The sequence below is a fragment of the Arvicanthis niloticus genome, chromosome 4 (genome assembly GCF_011762505.2).
Source record: "Arvicanthis niloticus isolate mArvNil1 chromosome 4, mArvNil1.pat.X, whole genome shotgun sequence".
NCBI classification, from domain to species: Eukaryota; Metazoa; Chordata; class Mammalia; order Rodentia; family Muridae; genus Arvicanthis; species Arvicanthis niloticus.
This window is the reverse complement of record NC_047661.1, coordinates 51,776,167-51,798,882: the sequence shown is the minus strand read 5'-3', so window position 1 is coordinate 51,798,882 and position 22,716 is coordinate 51,776,167. Positions and strand designations below refer to the sequence as shown.

The 22,716-nt window shown below is 34.6% G+C and overlaps 1 non-coding gene across 1 annotated transcript; it reads right to left on the bottom strand.

The window, feature by feature from the left end:
• Window positions 1–565: 565 nt before the first annotated feature.
• Window positions 566–672, bottom strand: LOC117708089 (U6 spliceosomal RNA). The gene has a single exon (XR_004606795.1). It is a non-coding gene; the product is annotated as a U6 spliceosomal RNA (small nuclear RNA).
• Between the last annotated feature and the right edge of the window lie 22,044 nt (window positions 673–22,716).

Genomic DNA, 22,716 nt, shown 5'->3' with positions numbered 1-22,716 from the left:
TATATAATATATAATATATAATATATAATATATAATATATAATATATAATATATAATATATAATATATAATATATGATATGTGATATGTGATATGTGATGTGTGATGTGTGATGTGTGATGTGTGATGTGTGATGTGTGATGTGTGATGTGTGATATGTGATATGTGATATATAATATATAATATATAATATATAATATATAATATATAATATATATAACATATATTATATATATAATATATTATATATAATATATATAATCAATATATAATGTGATATATAATATATATAATCAATATATAATATGATATATATTATATATAATCAATCACATATTTGTCTAGGCCAATAATATATATTATAATATATTATATATTTATATATGAATAAAGTGTTAGGGTTAGTGTGGAGGTTATGAATATGTGAATACAAGTCAGAATAAATAGCTATTTTAATTATTTATTATTTCTTTTTTCTATTTTTATCCACAGTTTAATTACTTTTATATTTTATTCAAGATGAAAGTTGAATAGAAAATAAGTGAATAAGATATTTTAAATTAATTAAAAAAATGGAACGCTTCATGAATTTGCATGTCATCCTTGTGCAGGGGCCTTGCTAATATTCTCTTTATCTTTCCAATTTTAGTATATGTGCTGCCAAAGTGAGCACTTATTTATCATTTTTAATTGTAAGCGTTTTCACAGTTCATTCTTTTAACTTTTAAAAAATATATAGTACCAAAAAAAAAAAAAAAAAAAAGAAAAGCCAAGAACCTCATAACCATAAGCTACCTTCACTCTAGTGTGTAATAGAACACCAGAAGGTCTTGCTTCCAATTATAACGTAGTGCCAATTAATCTTTTACTCTCCTTCCACTTCCTATTCTCTCAGCCTCTATGATATGGTCTCAAATGACATGATTTCATAATTTTTATGGCTTTTCAAAGCATATTTTCCATTGTGCATATACCATAGTTCCTTTACCAGTTCATTGGTTTATGGATACCTAGGTCGTTTCCGTTTCCTGGCTATTGTAAACAATGTGGCAGTGAATATGAAAATACAACTCTTTATTTTTCTTCCAGTACTAGGGATTGAATCCAGTGCTCTGTGATTATAAAGTAAACACTCTCTCACTCTATCCCTGGATCTCCAACTCTTAGGCATCCCTTTAATGTACTGATTTTATAACAAGATATTAGATTACTGATCACTTGGCAACTTTATTTTACTTTTTTGAGGAATGTTCCTAATGTTTTTCAGAAGTTTTTTTTTTTTTTTTAAGTTAATTTACTTCAACCAGTAACACTGCTAACAACATTTCTTAATGGAAACCTGAGTGGAACAAAAGAGTTGATGTCTAGAGGATGGAAGGTTGTAGGAACAAATTCTGTGGTTTTAAATAGTATGCAACAAAAAGACAAAACAGAGGTAATTACTTTAGGTTGATGAATATTAATTAACAGCCAGATCCTGCTGCATACATTAGAGTTTTAGCCAAGTTGCTTATATTTGCCAACACGTTCTCTTGCCTTTCATAAATTTTGTACCATAGTCACTGTTCCCCATAGTCAAGGTAAATAAAGAAGTAAAACAAAATGCTTTTAAAACTAGAAAAATTTAAGAGATTACATATAATCTGCTACCTTAATCACAATAATGGTTATAATGCAAACAGTTCATTAAAAAAAAAACTTACTTGAGTGGGAATGACTAGTGTTACAGTATGTGCATTTTTTGACATGATACTAACATGCTTAACACACTGAAGATTAGGACATAGAGAATACCTTAAACATTTTCTTTATGGGGATTTTTATCAACAATGAAAACTCTTTTAAATTATCATTATTCTTAGTATGGTGTATAGGACGGTGCAATTTTCTTAGTATTGATATTTCAATGCTTCTTTTTAGAAATTTAAAAATACTTTCTTTTTGACAAGATAATTCTGCCATGCTGCTAACTAGTCATCTTGGAGCCTACACAATTATTTACTTTGCACCATTAATGGCCTGTTTCTTTTTTTAAAGCTTAGGCAATCATGGTGACAGTAATGAGTCAGGGCTTTAGATTATTTGGGTTGCCAGTCTCCTTTGTTCTTCCTTAAAAGAAATGTCAGTCAAATCTGTGTTTGATCAGTACTTCCAAGAGAACAGGGAGGAAAATTTGCACTTGTCATTTAGTCATTTATAACAACGTTAGAAAAGAAAAGATTGAAACATTTATAAATTTCTTTGGAGATGCTTTTGCAGCATAAATGTGCTGAGTGGAATATTCCTTTTCAGTGCTTTAAATCATATTCTGTTTGAAAACCTTTTTAAGAGTGCAAATAATCAGACCTGGCATATTAGGAATCATGAGCTGACTGTAAGCTATTTTTAAAGAGACTGCTGTGTGTCAATCAATTCTATGACAAAACATTTACTCTGAAATTATTTAGAATGATGTAACCTACCCAGTTGAAACTGTGATTTTAACGCAATAAATATTAAATCCCTTTGTAATGATCTTCAGGGAAAGAATAAGCAGAAAAGGCTAGGGTAATGATGCACTATAGTTTACTTAAATGTGCACAAGTACAAAGAGTAACTAAAGCAATGAGACACTTTCACTGCTGATGAGACTTAAGGGGTTTATATGGTGAGAGTATCTGTGCCTATGTATGGAGTGTGTACGTGTGTGTACCTGTCTCTGTCTATGTCTCTGGTTCTCTCTCTCTGTCTCTCTGTCTCTCTCTGTCTCTCTCTGTCTCTCTCTGTGTGTGTATGTATGTATGTGTGTATGTATGTGTATAGATGTGTCTTTCCATATATGTGTGTCTCTGTGTTTTTCTGTGCATATGGGTGTATACTTTTCTAAGTCTAAGCTTTAGTAGTAATTTTCACAAAGGTATTTTTGTATGTTTGTCAATGCCTTCAACTCTAGCTACCAAAATGACTTTACAAACACATCAATTTTTACTACATGATCTACATCTCTGTTGGTTCTCTCTGCATCATGAGGGTAGAAAATATGCATTACTTGATGCCTGGAGAAATACATTTTGGAATGAATGTTGCTTGAAGGATTGAAAGATACTGGCAGGTCTGCTCATGCCGCTGTATTCATATTTAGATGGCATTGTGAAAATTGATTGATTGTCTAATATTCATCAGAAAATGCTACTAAAATAGTATACTATATATTTGTATATGTTTGTTTAAATGACTCTCCCCCTCCCCAGCATAATATATGCGATAATAATTTGAGGCAGAGTTTGTATTTCTGGCCCTAAGCACTCCAAAGAATACCAAAACTTGCACTACGCCTATACATATTACATACATATTACATATTGTGATTTGCACAACTGTTTAGAGGGATTCATAAAAAGGACATAAATATTTGTATCCACTTAAAGTACAGATGAAAGTTGTGGGCTTTAATAAAAATATAGAGTGAATTCTAAAATTAAGAACAATGAAAAGATAAAGAGAAGATGAATGGATGATTGACCAATCAAAAGAAGTCTACTTAGTCTCAGGGACTCTCCATGGTTCATGGAAGACACTGTGTATTAAAAAAAAAAAAAAGACTGAACAAGAGTTCAGTAGATCTATATTCCAGTATATGTTAATAACAGGTAGAATAAAACGAAGAAAATCATAGACATTGTACAATAACAACAAAAGCATCCATTCACTAGTTATTACAAATATATTTAAGGACTAGAAGAGTTTAAGATTGGAATATAATTGAGTAAGGGAAAAAAACCTTTAGTCAAATCAATTAATGCAAATCTCAACTATATCCACTTATTTAGAACTTACTATACTTCAGGCATTGCACTGAGATTCTAAGTATGCTTTTCTCAAATAGTTGATCACAGGGATTTTCGGGCATTAATTATTTAATTTGAAAGACTACAGAAGCATTGAGAATAAACAATCTGTGTGCCTGCTAGAAACCACACAAGCTTATGGCATCTCTGAGGACAAGAAGGCAAAATCCTGAGTTTTGTTTCATAATTAATATAAAGCACAGTAACAAGACAATTGCAGACACTTAGTTCACCCAGTGGCATGACTCCAGAATAAACTTGTTCAATGAGGACTGAGAACATAGCTCAATCGTGTAAAGCTTAGCTAGCATACTCGAGGACGTAGTTTTGATTCTCAACAACAGGAGCAGGGGTGTGTTAATGAAGCCAACATGGCTTAGAAGTAAATAACCCTCTAAAAAGAAATTCTTTTGAGAGCTGAATTCTTTTGAAATAGCTGAAACAAATAGGCAATAAAATATACATGACCAGAATGCAGCATTAAAAACATAAAGAGAAGAATATTGCATTTAAGACAAATAAACAAAACTGATTTATCCCAGAAAGAAAATCCTTGAGGGTTTTGGTTATTTTTTTATTATAAAATATACATAAATGCTGTGACAAAAAAACAATGTAAACAACCAATGAAAATATAGGAAATGGACTGTCAGAGAGCAGGGCTTAAGGGCAGGTAGATAGAAACCACTACTAGAAATATAATAAAAGCAATATAACAGGAAGCAATATAACTGCTGATGAATATATGCAGGATAAGGTGTCAAAGCACATCCCAGAACAGCTCCTCCCCTGGGAAAATGAAGTAAGCTTCCAGAACAAGAACACCAAAGAAAGAGAAAATGAAAGACAAAGGACACCTAATTATAAGGACTATGATCAAGGATAATTTTACAGACTGGTACACAAGGTATGTGAGAAGCAGCAAAGCTGATAGGACAGAAACAATAATAAAAGGCAAATTGTTTGCTCTGTCATAAACAATATATTTGAAACCTGTATAAAACATGACTCTGTAAGGAAAGTTATGTGACTGCCTTAGGAAAATAGTAGGAAAGAGTACTTGGAGGGTATTTTCACAAGGACTATATTCTAATGTCTTCTTACAAAATTCTGGAAAATTTCAAGCATATTCACACCCAGAGTATAAACACATTAACTTCTAAGTTGTATGTGTGCACCATGATATTTATTCATACATAGGAAAATTCCACATAAGCACAGACTAATCTTGTAAAAGGTATCAATGCACTACCCAGCAGGGAACAAAAGCAGCATCTTTGATCAAATTCAAGACTACACCATAATGACGACAACTTCTACAAGGAATGAAGGGTGGTTTACTGAGAAAAACAGTGTAGTGTAAACCAGTGGTTCTTAATGTGTAGATCGAGACTCCCTGTGGGCATTTTCTCCCCCTTATCAGATATCTTCCATATCAGATACTTTCCAATTCATAACTGTAGCAAAATTTTTATAGAACTGTTACAGTGATTTATATTTAAATCTACTGAAATTATTCATATATTGATGGATCTTTTTCATGGATATGGTATAATTTTTGACTTTTGATAATAATTATTCATGTAAGGAAAATCACAAACATGTAAACTCAGTACAAAGCTCAGTACAAAAAGGATAATAATGTAAACTAAATGAGCTAAATGATGAGGTTGGTCATACTCATGAGCTAAAGGATGAGGGTGGTCATATTCATGAGCTAAATGATGAGGGTGGTCATACTCATGAGCTAAATGCTGAGAGTGGTCATACTCATGAGCTAAATGATGAAGGTGGTCACACTCATGAGCTAAGTGATGAGGTTGTTCATACTCATGAGCTAAGTGATGAGGGTGGTCATACTCACTGCCATCATTCAGTCCCTTGGGGGTTACCAGTCAGTACAGTTAAAGGCATATTTACTTAATGCCTAGGAAATTCTAGGAAATTAAAATTTAAAAATTAATTAAAATAACATAATTTGTTGAGATAATGCAACACAGTGAAATGTAAAGAAATGAGTATCTGTGTGTTTAGAGGGAACACAGAGAGTGTACCACTTTAACACTGATGAAAAACTAATAAATATATTGTGATAAATCCAAGAAAACTATACAAATTTCATTAGAATTTTTAAACATTATGAAAGACATGGAAGTCTTAAACAAATGTTCTTTTATACTTTCAATGTTGATGTAAAAATAAAATGGTTTTGGAAATCCTAATAAAACTAATTTGTGCTCCACAGTGTGCTTAATCACTAATGGTAAAGAAGATGACAGTGACAAGGAAAGCCATGTTGGTAGATGAGAGATTACTGAGCAGGAACATCCCAGCATACTGGGTGATTACATCAAGAATCGAATGGATTTAGACATCTACATACCAATCATTTTAAATAGAAAAATATAATCGGTTGCAAATGAGTGTTTTTATTATTCTGTTATTGTTATTACTATTAATATTATTATTATATTGTTCAGCACGTGAAGCCTTTAACTTCATTTCCCATAAAAATGATGTATGAAAAAAGAAAGTCTGAATAATTTAATAGAAATTTTTTTAGAATTCTTAGCAGCAATAAAAAAATAGAAATAAAAAGAAAATTAAACAGCAAATTTTTGAAAACTCAGAAGAAAGGAAGAAGAAAATTATATAAAGAAGAAAAAATAGAAGTGGAGAGAAGAGAGTAGAGAAAAAAGGAGAAGACACAGTTTGTCATCCAGTTTGTGTGTGTGTGTTTATGTGTGTGCATTTTTATGTGTGTATGCATGTATATGTAAATGTGTATACATATGTATGTGTGTATTTATGTATGTGCACTTTATGTTTATATGTATGTATATTTATGCATATGTATATATGTGTGTATGTATATGTCCACAGATTTCTAATACTACTGTGAAATAGGGTGAATTTCTCTCCAGAATACAACCTAAAATAGCCAAAGAAGAAAATCGAAAAGACAATTATAAACAATTCTAAGTTAATATAAAATAAATGTATTAATGGCGAACAATTGATTTCATTATTCATCTTCTTAAGATTAAATCAAGGCAAAGTAAAAATGTTCGAGCACAAGTACATATGACCTTCAATACAAAGAGCTACAAAATTGTGTGTATTTTAATTTTACAATGAGTTTTTATTTTTTTAATAACACGGGACCTAATGTTCTGGTAACTTTATAACTTTACCAGATGACAACCTCTGTATTCATTTTGTTAATAAGCAAGGCTGCTTCCATGATTATTATTAAACAGTTGCATTCTTGGTGTTTGGGCGTTCTCCCACCCACAACATGTACTTGTGGTCCCACAGCAAAAATACTCTGAATGTGGGCTAGGACAGTGCCATTGTCTCCAGCCAAGCAACTATGTTTTTCAGTCTCCTTCTTTCTACGGGGTTTTCCAAAACCCCGGCAATCCCAGCAATACTATCCTCATTTAATGGATTACCTTAGAAATATCTAGCACCATGGCCCCTAGTATCCCTGAAGTTACATCATACCTTTACCCTTTGGCTCAAATTCCTAGAATCTCCAAAGAATTTGGCTATGTGGAAATATAAAAAAAAATATTTTTAATACAGCAGAAAGGAAAGAGGAATATTTAATTATCAAGTTTTAATATGAAATAATTATGGGCATTCATATCTAGTCGGATTACATTTTCCATTGATTAACCACTACAGTATTTGCCCAGAGGTTTAAATAATCTATAAGTTATTAGTCCTAAAAAAGTACATCAAATAACATTATGGGAAGTGGGCCTTGGGAGATTCCTGCATCATAAAGCCACATCTGTCCTTTACCTTTAACATAAAGTTTTAATGTAAGAATTTTCTTTTAAAGTTTTCTGCACTAAATGTGCTGGCAGTTGAGAACAAAGTACTCAGTTCCTGAGTTTTGATAGTTAAGTCTGTCTGTAGATGCCTGAGGTGGCCTCCTACAGACCAGCAAGGATGGAGTCCCTGGGTTAGGGATGTGCTAGGGCGGGTGGGCCTCCTTGCTTATCCTGTGGGCAAGGCAAGCTGACTCAGCAGGGAAAGGAAAAGAGAAGGGAAGACAGGTCTGAAATGAAGAACACATGGAAATAATTAGCCAGATAGGCAGTTGTGTCACAGCCAGGGGCCACAAAGCATATAGGAAATTAAAACCATAAGACAATGAAAAATAATTACTTACAAAAACATCACTCCAGTGAAACTGAAACCTTAGTTACCAAGAATATTCAAGTACCAATCGAAGATTCCATTGTACTTCAAAAAAGCTTTGCTCCATGATAAAAAAGTCCACTTAAGAAGTTTTCTAAATTTGGTTCTCTTAATCTAAATCCAAGTTCCTTCTATTTCTTGAAGATCACTTGTGCTCAGATCAGCTTGTAATCCCTGCTGAACAAATGGCGGTTCTTATCTCACCTGCCAAAGCCACCTAGAGACATTACAGATAGTCCTGTGCCTTTCTTCTTCTTCTTCTTCTTCTTCTTCTTCTTCTTCTTCTTCTTCTTCTTCTTCTTCTTCTTCTTCTTCTTCTTCTTCTTCTTCTTCTTCTTCTTCTTCTTCTTCCTCCTCCTCCTCCTCCTCCTCCTCCTCCTCCTCCTCCTCCTCCTCCTCCTCCTCCTCTTCTTCTTCTTCTTTTGTCTTTTAGTAAGCTGAAAACAAAAAAATAAAAATGAGCTCCAGGAAGCAAACTTTTCCTAATGAGAACTAAATAACAGGAATTTCACATAAGACTGAGTTTCTTAACAACTAAGAATACTAAGAGGCTAGCTCCGTATATAACACCAGGCTGCTGGATTTCCTCAGCTTGAATCCTTGGATTTGCTTTGCACCTGGTAGCCATAAGACCTGCTCCCAATGGCTCAACCTCTGGTTTACAGTTCCCTTCTCCATAAAATAGGAATTGTAATTATGAGATCATTGTGAAAATAAATAAATATAAATAAAACAGTGAAAACAGTTCCTGCAGATAGTAAGCATTAGAAAAACACCATATTCCAAAAAATTATGGGGCAAAAGACAATTAGAATCTAAGAAAAAGGTAAGGAGAAATAAAGGGGAAAGAAAAGAATATCATTATTTTCTTCAGTGTTTCAAGATTTACATATACCTTTAAAAATACATTAAACCAAGAATTGATACAGTCAAAATAGGAAAAGAGGAAAGAGACAGACAGGTGAATACGTGAGTTAACAGTCATCTCTTACAATAGGAAAGAGTTAAATTAATTCTAGAGACTGAAACTTACTGGTCAAAATACATTTATATATAAATTATGTATAATAACTTAATCAGGTTCTTGTCACTTTCTTTTAATTTAATTTATTTATTTTAATTATCTTAAATTTTTTATTAATATTATTACTTTTTTACATTCCAGATTTTATTTCCCCCACCCCGTTCACCCTCCAACTGTTCCACATTTCATACCTCCTCTCCACACCCCTGTCTCCACGAGAATGTCTCCAGCTACAAAGGATAAGGGCCAACTAACATACAAAGGTAGACTTATCTGAATTACACCAGACTTCTCAACAGAGACTAAGAAAGCCAGAGGAGCCTCGTCAGAGGTCATGCAGACTCTAAGAGAACACAATTGCCAGCCCATGCTACTATACCCAGCAAAACTCTCAATCAACATAGATGGAGAAACCAAAATATTCTAGGACAAAACCAAATTCAAACAGTATCTATTTACCAATCCAGCCCCATAGAGCATCCTAGAAGGAAAACTCTTGTCACTTTCATAAATATTTTATATGTATGTAAACATAAGCAAAATCATCCACATATGCATATGTGTATAAATGTACTTTAAAAACAAAGATTGAAACCTATAGCATAGTACCAGAATAAGGCTTTTATATAGTAGCTCATAATGATGTATAACTTCCAAAGTTCTAGCAATATAAGTATCTTGTTTAAAGTGTCTTCAGATATTATTAACCAGTAACTTGTCTGTTAAGACAGCTAATTGAGCCAGCTTGGCAGCATAGGCCTACAGTCCTAGTTACCCGGGACAATGACGCCCAAAGGTCACAAGTTGCAGACATCTCTGGGCCATAGAATGAGCTCAAGGTCATTATGCACAAATTAGTAAGACGCTTATCTCAAAATAAAAAGTAAGAAGAAAGCGAGGGATGTAGCTCAGTGCTAGAATGATAGTGTGATTGCCTTATGTATCTAAGACCCTAAAGTCAATTCTCAATAGAGTTTTTTTAAAAGTATCACAGAACCTGTGTGGGTAAATTTTCACTTGGGTGCTGGAGTCACAATGTAGTTTTCACTGAAATAGAAACTGGCAGCCTTTTTTTTTCCTACCTGCTACTGGGTGTTTTCACTATAATACCAACTGGTAAAGTTTGAACTTTCATTCTGGTTCTTTTGAAAAATGGGTGGAAGATTTTCTCTCACTTCTTTACATCAGAAAGTGTTACCTCACATCACAATGCTGTACAAAAGACGCTAATCTTGCCTTGCCATTTTAACATGCTGTTAAAGTGAACACTTTCTTTTTGGATTGCAATCCACTCTGCTCGAGACAAGGAGGTATGAAGCAGCTGCTGGAATGAGCATGCAGAAGCTTCCTGGCCACAGATTTCTATAGTCATAAAAGGAAAGGGGTTGAGTTCAAGTTCCAAGGGTGTTTCCACAGCTTTTTGAAAATTTCCCAAGTTTTCTTCAACTATTTTTTTCAATTTGTAGTCAAAATTATACCCTTCCCTATCGCACACTGTATGTAATAGTGAAGCAAATGATCCTATGAACAGCCTAGTCTGTTTTGCTCTCTTTTGCCCTAACAATGAAGTAATTTGATAGACTGAACCACAGAGCCTTTATGGCCTTTAAGTAATGTAGGTAAGTACTCTAAACACAGGCAACACATTAGCAAGAGCATACTGCCTCTCAGCTAATGTTTTAGATCTACATTTAAGGATGATTTAGGGACATTATACATTTGTGATACCCAAGGGAAGAGTAGGAAGGAGGAAGATGGATAAAAGAGAAATCCATTAAAATAAAACCATGTGTGTTCCACCACTATTCTAAAGTCGCTAATAAGAAGAAAATATTTTTTAAAATTTTCATGTATTTTCTCAGAGTATCCATTATATTCAGGTCTTTGAAAAAAGTATACAGTTGGACACTTTTAATCTTTATTATAGTCTCTATAGCTATATTCTTAATTTTCAAAATAGTTTTCTCACTAGGATTTGGGGAAACATTTTTTAAAAATTATTATGAAATACATTTTAATAGTACTCTGGATGCAACATGAAGCAAGTCCTGTTAATTAGATATTCATATTTTAATGGAAATAAAATCAGTGAAGCGATTGGAGGAACAAACCTAAGGCATAATCAGGCCTTCAAGCACATCATAGAGCACAGGTCTCATAGGTCTGGCCCTCCTGATGTTAATATTGTGGATACTGTTTGAAATAATAACTTCATTAAAATTTAAAAGGTTTTATTCATGCAATTATTCCCAAAGCAAATAAATTAATTCCTTGTTCTATAATTACCTTTCAAGCAATTCCAATAATAACTATCCACATAATTGTCGACAAACATCCAAATTTTTTACAAAGTACATATGTGATCAAAACTAATGACTCTAAAATAATTTTTCAAGTTTCAATATTCAACAGCACAGTTGTTTCTCATGTTCACATCCACCTAGGGCCTATCAGTTTCCTCTTCTTTGTTTTTATTCTATCCTTAACAAAGGACAAATTACAAGAGGTTGAATTTACTTAAATTTGAATATTGGTTTAATGTTTTGGGGTCTACAATAATATTGTTGTAACAAAGGAGTTAGAACTACTAATGCATTAAATATTTATGTACTTGTGTTCTTTAATTTGCTAGGAGATCTATACACATAGAAAGAGTAGAGGAGAAGCTGTCCCAACCCCTGCCATTGTTCATTGATACCAAAAGGGCTAGAAAAGTAAACTGAACCAATTAGAATTCTTTTACAAAAACTAGAATAAGCAATTTAATATCAGCCTTTACTGCTCAAATGTCTATTTATATAAGCAATCATGTTTCTCCATCTTCTCAATCGTATAACTTCTATTCCCCTTATTTTCTCCAAAAGAATTCATGCACAAAATTGCACTAGATTAAAATATGCATTTTCTGAAAACTTCTTATGAGGAAGAAGATATAGTGCACCTGCTTCACACTCCACTTAGAAAGCATTAAAAATGAAAGCCACTCAACTCTAAACCTTACCTTTTATAGTACAGTTCTGTGTTCCCTCAACTCTCCTTTGTTCTAGGTTCTATCACTTCTCTCTGTAATTACACTGTCTCCTAATATATCAAACTGTTCAGTTTCATTCTAGCTTCTCCTCTCAAAACTCAGATCCAAATAAAAATAGAGGGAAAGCAGAATAGAAGCAGAAATGGTTGTCAAGACATGCTCACAGCTGAAAATGGTATGATGCTACTTTTTTTCTACACAGCCTAGCCTTCAAGATTCATCTGCCCATGGAGAAAGTGCATGTCTCAAGAGAAATGGCAAGCAATTAAATACTCCTCTGCTTACATTACTTAGTATTTATGGGAGGTTCCAAAGTATTATGATAATCTCCATTGTCAACTTTACAGTATCTGTAATCACCTTAGAAATATATCTTTGGGTATTATCTGAAAGAACATTTCAGAGAGTTTTAGGTAAAGAGAAACAGCTCACCCTGGGTGTAGGTAGAGACATTCCATAGCCTGGAGTCCTGGGCTGAAAAAAAAAAATGGAAATGAGGGAACATTAACCAACTGCCAGTACTTACTTCTTCCTCTGGCTGGACTGTGAACAATGTGATTGCCCACCCCCACTTCTATCATACCTTTCCTGCCAAAATGGCCAGTATCACCTCTTACACCATAAGTCAAAATCAATCCTTTTCTTAAGTATTTTTCTAGGTATTTTGTTACAGAGATAAGAGAAGTAACTGATAAAACACATTAACTGATCTTAGTTAATAATACTACAGGGACAGGATATGGTTGTTTGGCCTTCGTCAAAATGACAGAGGAACCAGAACCTGGATGATAGAATAAAAACAAGAAAGGTGAGCCAAGGGCTAACGATTGTTATTTTAGTTATTACTCCAAACTTCTTGGTCTGAGGAACATTAAGAAAGGATTCTCAGAGTCACTGACTACATCTTAAACTGGTTACCTCTCTGTACTGCTTGCTCTTTTCATAGATCCAGTTAAAGAGTCTCAGCTCCTGGTTTATCAGCACTATGCCTTCACCTTTCTTAAAATAGGGATGGAGGTTTTATTATTTTTCTAAGAATTTCATAATGATCAGAAAATATATGAATTAAAGGGAGCACCAAGAACGTCAAACAAGAAGAAAGGCTTTCCATCACTGTTTCCTGATCTCAGCTGTTACTTCAGGGGCTGTGCCACTGCAGTGACTCCCTTTATGGGTCCTGCAGGCCACCACCATTGCTCTTAGATTGTCACTAAAAGCTTCAACACATCAGAGAAAGAAGAGCAGTGATTTACTGTAGTTATGTACATTTAGGATAATTTAAGATGCCACAACAATTTTGATAGGCCACACCTTGTTCAGTGGGAAGCTTCAGATATGTACTTCTAAAACATAGTGTTACTAAGAATGACCTAAAATATACACAGGAAAATTGTGTGGAAGCTATTTTTCTCTTAGAGGAATGCAGATTTTGAAGCCATTGCAATGTGCCAGACAAAAATGTAGTTTTAGCTGTCTAGTAGTTTCATCTCCTAAAATTGCATGTAGTTTGATAAGTGTAATAGTAAGTACGAAAAATAGGAGTATGTACTTTGAGTATATGAAAGTTACTCATAATAAATTTCAGGTACATTACAATTCATTTATCATATGAAAAAAATATAAAGCTTTGTATAATATTTTGGAGACCCATGTCTACTCATTCAACAAAATTTGTATAATAAATATGCAATTTGTATAATAAATAGCTATTTTTAAAGCTCTACTACTCTTCCAATTAAGAATAATTCTTTAATTGTGCATCATGAATGTGAGTTCCTCATAATAAATAGCTTTTAGTTTGAATATATATATATATATATATATATATATGTGTGTGTGTGTGTGTGTGTGTGTGTGTGTGTGTGTGTGTATAGAGAGACAGATACAGAGACAGAGAGAGACAGAGAGTGAGAACTATATTATAATTTATACCAATTGATGGTATAAATTAGTCTTCTACCTAATAGTATAGAAATAAACTTAAGCTAAGGTAATTTGTAGAGCCCGCTGAAACACTTTTAGAGATAAGGAGATGGCTCAGTGAATAAGGTTCTAGCCACATAGGAATAAGGATCAGAGTTTGGAATGACAAAGTCCACAAAACTGGATGTATTAAAACACATCGATAATCCCAGAAGATACAGAAGACTCTCAAGAAAGTTCCTATCTAGGTAGCCTTGTGTACTCAGAGGTGAACAGAGGTTCTATTTCAAATAAGATAGAAGACCTGACACTAGAAGTTGTCCTCTGACCTCAACACATTCACTGTAGATCATTTATACCTCTATGCACACATGTATGACCTGCACATAGACACACACATACTACATTGACACAGATTAAAACCTGTTGTGTGTAGCTTTTCACTACCCTGACTTAGTTCCAGGAATGGGCTTTGCTACTAGCCTTGACCCAGTTTCCCTTGAATCTGAAGATAGAAGATGCACACATAATTGTTCCTTTTTAACTTGTCTTCTTGGCACAACTGTAAGTCCTACTATCTCCCGCCTGGAAAAGTGTGCCCTTAACAATATTTTTTTTTATCTTTGCACCTCCCACCTTAGTTGCTAAGATACATCTAGTCCCTGCCAAACATTCCTGACCTCCTGTCTGTAGGAGTGGCCATAGGCTTCAGCTCCTTCTGAGACCTCACTTGGCTACTAGGTACTTCTCTCTCAAAAACATGACAAACATCTCATTTACCTTGTATCTGTCTTTTTTCCTCCAGGGATCTGAAAGTCTTGCCTATCTCTTCCCCGCAACAATTAGCCCATAGCTATCTTTATTGACAGATGAAAAACCAATTAAAAAAAAAAAAAGACCTTAAAATTAGAACTGCCCCCTTAAAAACCCTTTCAGAAATCCTCCAGAATATTTAAATGAGCTATCTTCAAAAGGCCCTCACCTATTAAGAAACAACTACAACTTTCCCACCTGTGAAGTTTTCCCTTGAGAGCCCCAAAACTCCAACTGTGTTTCTGCAAATGAGTGATTTCTTAATGTGCCACAGTTATCATTAATAAAATCCAACAATAAAACTCTCTAAAACTAAAAAACTTACGATTTGGGTAAGAAAGGTTTACCTGACTCCAGTGATCCTCAGTTTACAGGGAAGCAGAGATACAAATGGTCTACTTGATTTTCACACTAATCTAGAATTACTGGCTCCTACCTGGTCATGGAGTTGATATGGCAGCCCTGAGAGCAGTGCTGGATCCAATCTCTTTTTTTAGGGAGCCTACCACTATGGATGCTGACCCTGGAGCCCACAGGCTTTCTTCAGTTTTCTAAAGATGTGATATTGAAAGGAAATAGCATTTCTGAGTCATGTTTTTTTTTTTTTTTTAATTTACAAGTTCTTATAAATATGGAGTCAGTTTCCCATGGGACCTACCTTTAAAAAAAAGACTAAAATAATGTGAAAATCTGATGTTATAAGGAATATAATTATATCCATAATAGTCATTTGTTTAGTTATAGCATAGTAACTGAGCAATAAACAGATTCTGTTTTGAATAAAATATGCATATTCTATGGTAATTAGTACAACAAGATAGGCAGATTCCATCTCTTGTTCACAACTGTGTGCCTCCTCTTGTAGGAAATAGAGGTTCACTGGACCATGCACAAATCCATTTTTTTGTACTTGGTCTGAGGCTGTTTTAACACTACAGTGGCTGACTTAGGAACTTACAACAAAGACTGAATGCTAGGCAAGTCTAAAAACTGAGGGCAAAATCAATCCTTATCAAATTGTAATTTTTTTGACAGTGAGCTCAAGTCATTTCTTTTCCTAGAATTAGTGCAATATTACCTTAATAATCTGGCCAAGTGGTTAAGACATGTGAGACGGGCAGCAAATGAAGCACAGAGATTCTCAGAGATTCTCGGCCCATGATCTGCATCAGAAGTGATACAACTATCTACCTCCCCACCGCCTGCCAAAAGAAATGAATACTGTACTTTAGGATATTTACGAAGTAGCAGCCAAGAGGGGCTAGGATGTAAAACAACACCACCTAAGTCCAACCAGTGAAGCTGCAGCATCAACATGACCTACAATTAAAAGACCTCTTCCCTGATTCAGCATGGAGCCAGAGAATCAGAATGTGTTTTCAAAGGACTTTGAATACACAGAATAAAAATTTGAAACTATTAAGATGATTTGAAATATGTAAATAGTTTTGACTCAGAATCAACCTGGAGCTGTCTGGAAAAGTAAAAATTCATGAGAAATCTTTACTTCCTAGAGAAGTTGTGAAATTTAGAAATCATTAAGACGGGAGGGAAATATAATTCACAAATCAACAATTAACATTTGTTCATAACTCTAACGAAGGTCTGCATTTACACAGCAATATGTGGGGTGCAGTTGCAGCTGAAACACTGGAATTTACAACAGAATAATGCGCCAAGTAAAGGCGGTCACATTTGGGTTCTAGAAATCAAGTCAAGGGGCTTTGCATTTAGGAAAATCTCATTCAGAAAGTGTCTGAATTACATAAGCCCTGAGTTGGAGATTATTGTATACACTGATGACATGACTGTTCCATGGAATGGTTAAGAGTGGAACTGTTTTACTGCAGATGTGTGTGTGTGTGTGTGTGTGTGTGTGTGAGAGAGAGAGAGAGAGAGAGAGAGAGAGGAGAGAGAGAGAGAGAGAGAGAGAGAGAGAGAGAGAGAGAGAGAGAGAAACTAGAAGCATCTGGAAGAATCCAGAGCAGAAATAGAAAATAGTAGAATGAACATGGCCAGTAGACAGGACTTGGCCATGAGAGAAGCAGGAACAGAGCAGACATATAGAGAGAAGGAGGGACAGAGGGAGAGTGTGAGAAAGCAGAGAGAGGAGGACAAACAGTGCAGAAGACAGCAGAAACAGCAGAGATATAAGGAAAATGAGTAGTTGAGGAGGTGGGCAGGGATGATCCTGAGCCGGAGGGAGTTTAGGATAAGGGAGGATCACAGTGCTAAGAAGAATTTGGCTCCTTAAATTTCTAAAGAACTTTTGTTATTGAATTCACTTGTACTCTTCAAAAGTTCTGAAACTTTCTGGTTTGTAACTCAACTTAATTTTAGGGAATGGCATTATTTACGATATCAGTGCACTTATATTTAAAATCAGGATGTGCAATGGTATAAAAATCTTATGAGGTTTTATATGAAGGCTCTATCCTCATGTGTAAATATTCTTGTCTGAACATTCTCAGTTCTTACAATAGAAAAATAAACATCCCTTTTTAAAATGTCAATAGTATGAGGTTGATAGCACACATCGCTCTTGATAGGAGTTCATTTCCCAGCACTCAAGTCAAATGACTCAAAACTGCCTGTAACACCAGCATTAGATGAAAGAAGGCCCCCTGCTCCCAGACTCAAAATATATGTATAGTACCTGGGCTATATAACTAGGTTCATTCCTGGACTAGCTAACAACTTAAAATAACCCATTTATACTAATCTACTTTCTGCCACATGGCTGGTTACCCTCTGCTCTGCTACCATTTGTCTGTCCTCACATCTTCAATGAATATACCCCTACACTCCCAAGCCTAGTTCTATCCCCAAATCTTCTCTGCCTACTAAATGTCCCACCTTCTATTCTACACTTCCCATACGCCATAGTCTGCTTATTTTTTTTAATTTATAGGTGATGTATCCATACAATACAAAAGATATTCTCCCTACAATTAAAGGATCTGATACGTCTGACCTCTCCAGGTGAGTACACTTATTTGCATATATACACACACAGACACAAGCACATAACTAAATATAATAAAAATAATTTCAACATGATGAGGTCATTGTCTTTCATAACAAGATCCACACAACAAAAATGATTCTAGTACTTGACTACAGTTAAACTATAGACATTTTTAAAATCTAGGAGGCCAAGTTTGTAAAATAAATAAATAAATAAATAAATAAATAAATAAATAAATATAAACTCCATAAAGTATATAAGAAAAAAATAAAATTTGTTCTTAAATTAGCCAATTTTCTGAATTATTTTAACTATTGATTTTCAATTTAATTAAAGTTAAACTAGATTGCAGCAAATTAAAGTAAGACCAATTACAATTTGCAGATCTGCATTTTGGATAATAAACATTATGCCAGAACAAGAAAAAAAATTATTTGACGACATATATTCTAATATTACTTTTACCCCCAATTAAATGTATTTAATTAATACTTCCAATTAAAACTACTTCTTAAAATAGCTTAATGTAGCTTACTTGTTATTTCCTTCTCCCTAACATATTATATATATATATATATATATATATATATATATATATATATACTTTGTGAATTTAGTACTAACTCAATTTAATTTAAAATAGTTTGTAATTTGTGACAGAAAAATTTTTCCATTTATTCTTTAATTGATTTTTACAGTCCAGACTTATTCCCCTCCTGGCCCATGCTCCGACTGTTTTACATCTCACACCTCCTCCTCCCCACCCTCATCTCCAAGAGCATGCTCCACCTTTATCCCAACCCCACCAGACTTCCCCACACCCTGGGTATGTTTTCAGGGTGAAATAATTTTTCTAAGCAAATATTGTGGGTGAGTATGTGTCTGCATGTGTGTATGTGTGTGTATGTGTGTGTGTGCATGTGTGTGTGTGTGTGTGTGTGCGTGTGTGTATACAAGCAGGCTCAACAAATAAATGGCTAGTGTTCCCTCTTAGTGATGAAAGCTAGTTTTAAGTATCTCTAAAATTAAAGTCGGTAAGTGTCATGATAACAGCTGAAATATAGTAGTTTAGGTGCTACATACCTCTACTCCCAACAGCCTAAGGTTCCTTGATTTAAAAAAAAAAAATTGCCTTGGAATGCAAATTACACCTATATTTAGATTTCATTATCTACTGAAAAGAAGCAATATGAATTTTAGCTTTCCACTTATGGAATAAGTCTAACTTTAATCTAATTCTTTGTTAGAGAAGGAGAATCAGAGAGAGATAGAGAAGAATAATACAAAGGAGTGTTATCATAGTAAGCCCTGCTCTACACATTTATCTGTGTCAGATTCTTTAGTTGTTTTGTATGGGGAGAAGGGAGTGCTGCTCACCAAGGTCTTCAGGGCACAGATGTGCACAGTAATGTTCCTTAGAGCAGGATCTAAACATGACATATTTATTAGAGCATATTGATCAGGGCAGGAAATGCATAGAGTAAATAATACATGAAGAAGCAATGTAGTTTTCTGCATGTAACTGATAACATTATGCTCACTAAATTGGACTTGTGCATTCCTTCCTAGTGGGAAGAGGAACTCCTCAGAAATATAGAGGAAAATTAAATTAAATAGTAAGAGCAAGAGTAACAGTAGTAGTACTACTAATACTAATAAATTAATAATAATAATAGTAATAATAATAATTCTGACGTTTTGGTGTTTAGAAGCCAGCTTTTGATAAAGGGTAGAATATAAATCTTAACTTGCTAACAAGATTCTGTTCTCTTTTGAAATGAAACATTACACTTTTTTAGAGTAGAGCAGAGTGTGATAGCTTTTACATGGAAAATAACAATTACCATGTGATTGGGGGGTAGTTTATAGAGATCCAGAACACTGAACATTTGTACTTTTACTTTTTGTAATGTGTATGTTTGGAGGGTCAAAAGTGAAAGCCATGTCAGCCATAGCCAAACTATGGTAACCTAAAATGTCCATGAGATGATGTCACAGGACCTTGGCATCTTGGTGAGTATTGGAAGGTATAGAGAGCTTCTGAGCTAATTTATATTCTGAAAAAGGAAAAACAAGACAACTTTACATTCTCACAAGTACAGTAAGAAGAACTGCACCTAACCTTATTGATTTTAGGATGATCTTTGCAACTGCTAATTCATATGCTAAAACCCTAGACAAGGTGTACTTTAGTATAACAGGAAGCAGAATATATAATTACTGCTTGAGCATTTGGTCATTATCTACTGTATACCACCATTTCCGTTATGCCCTGTATGAACTCACCTCCATACAGGGAAATGGAGGGAAGAAGAAATTCTGAAATGGACTTAATAAAAATCACTCAAATGATTAACTGACAAGACCATTGTTTCTGTAGAGCAGGAAGCATAGGCTTAAAATAGAGCTTACAGTTCAAAGAACAAAGAAAAGATTCTGTCCCTGCATTTAATTTTCTGTCCCATACTCTGTGTGCATTCACAGTGTCCTGCTGACACCAGGGACAATTCAGTAAGATTTCCCTACCATTCCCCTGCCCTCAGGAACTCCTTGTCTGCCAAGTCCTTTTTTTTTATTGGATATTTTATTTACATTTCAGATGCCATCCTCTTTCCCCATCCCCCCCCCGAGAAAACACCTATCCCATGCCCCCTTTTTCTTTTTGCTTTTATACACTTTTTAAAAATGTTAATCAAAGGCTTTATAAGTTTGGTAATGCTCAATCAGAAGGTTAACCTAATAGCCAGCCTAGATATATCAACTATCTTTGACTGGTGGAGACATGTGAACAACTGCCTCCATATCCCCCCCCTTTCTTTCTCTCTCTCTCATCACCTAGCTACTCCTCTCGTTCTCCTCCTCTCCTTACTCCTTCTCTTCCTCTCAGTACCCCTCTCGCCTTAGCTCCTCCTACATATCACTCTTCCTGTTAAAATAAAACTTTTCTTTCAAAATACAAATAGAGTGTAATTATGCCAATTTGTACCAGTGAGGTACAAGATAGACCTAATACCCAGTCCATCATTTTGTTATCTCTCAACATCAGTGTACTCAATTCCCCAATAAAAAGACATGAACTATCAGAATGGATGTGAAAATGAGATCTTTCATTCTGATGCATACAAAATATACACCTGAACATCAAGGATAGTTATTATCTCACAGTAAAGGATTGGACAAAGATTTTCCAAACAAAGGAATACAAGAACTAAGCTGGGGTAGCCACTTAATATCTAATAAAATTTATTTCTAATCAAAATTAATCTAAAGAGATGGAAAAGAACACTTTATACCCATCAAAGAAAAAAACTACCAAGATGACTTCTCAATTCTGAATATCTATCCCCCAAATGCAAGGGAACCCACATATGTAAAAGAAGCATTATTAAAGCTTAAATCACACACTGAATGCCATATACGATGAAAGACTTCAACACCCTATTGTTGGGAGCTGACTCCATATATCCTGACAAGAGATTTGTTTTTCAACAGCCCACAACAGCTGAGTGCACTCTGATAAACATCTTGTTTGTCTCACATATCTTGTTTTGTCGTTTAGTGCCCCCAAATGCAAGGTGCACGTGGTAAAGTGTCTTCAGCTGTGTTCCCCTGCTTGTCCACGGCTGCAAGGCACATGGTAAAGCGTATAAATACCCAGGATTTCCTTTCAATAAAGGAGACTTGATCAGACCCTCTGTCTTGTCTCCATTTTTTGCATCACTTGCCCCTCCATCCCCACTCTCTCTCTTGCTAGACCCTGTTGACTGACCCACGGACCAGAGCACTTGGTGACCAAACGTGGGGCAGCGTGGAGCAGCGTGAGCTGGGACACCCTACTCTCTGTAAGCTTAGTGGAAGGAAGGAAAGATATGTGTTATACCGGGGTGGATGATAATGGGCAGAGTATCCAAATATATATAAATAGAGAAACAATGAAACTAAGAGATATTGTGATTCAAATGGACCTAACAGATATCTACAAATCATTTCGTCCAAACAGAAAATAATATACCTTGTTCTCAGAATTTCATGGTACCTTCCCCAAAACTGACCCAGTCACAATGCAAATATAAACAAATACAAAAAAAAAAAAAAAAAAAAAAAAAAGAAATGACATGCTGAATCTTATCAGACAACCATGGTTTAAAGCTGGACTTCAACAACAGAAACAACAGAAAGCCTACCCACTCATGGAAACTGAACTACTCTCTACCAATGACCATTGGGTCATGGAAAAGATGAAGAAATTAAGGACTTCATAGAATTCAATGAAAATGCACAATATACAAAAACTAATAGAATACATTGAAAGCAGTACTAAAAATAAGCTCATGGATTAGTATGATTAATAAAGTAAAAAATAGCCATCCTATCAAAATCAATATACGTATTCAATGCTATTTCTATCAAAATCTTTGAGGCAAGAGATTGTGAGGGAAACACAATGAGCTCTCCATAAACCCAGGTGTCAACCCCATGTCTTGCTGGGCACTCACAGTTCACTGTTTGGAAAATGATCAGTGTTCTTAGATCTGGCTTAAGTCTTAGCCTGTGACTTGGGAGTCTGCAATTTTTGTAATTTCACCACTCCTTTGCACTGACATGGGGCTTGAGGGAATCAAGACCCTGTTTCTTGATTTCAGTAAAAGATTCATTGCCAAATGAAGATGTTCTCTACCTTAATTTCATGCAAAATTGTTGGAAGCTATCTGTGTAAGTCAGTTCACAAATACTCCCTACGTTTACCCATAACCTTTATTCGTTCTTCTGTAGTGTTATGTCCCAAAAACTCATGTACTCAAACTTCACATTTTTATCCTAAAGACATTGGATACTGGTACCTTGTAAATATTTATACAATCTTTACCACATTCATAATACCAGAGATGTAGAAAGATAACCTCACACCAAAGAGCATA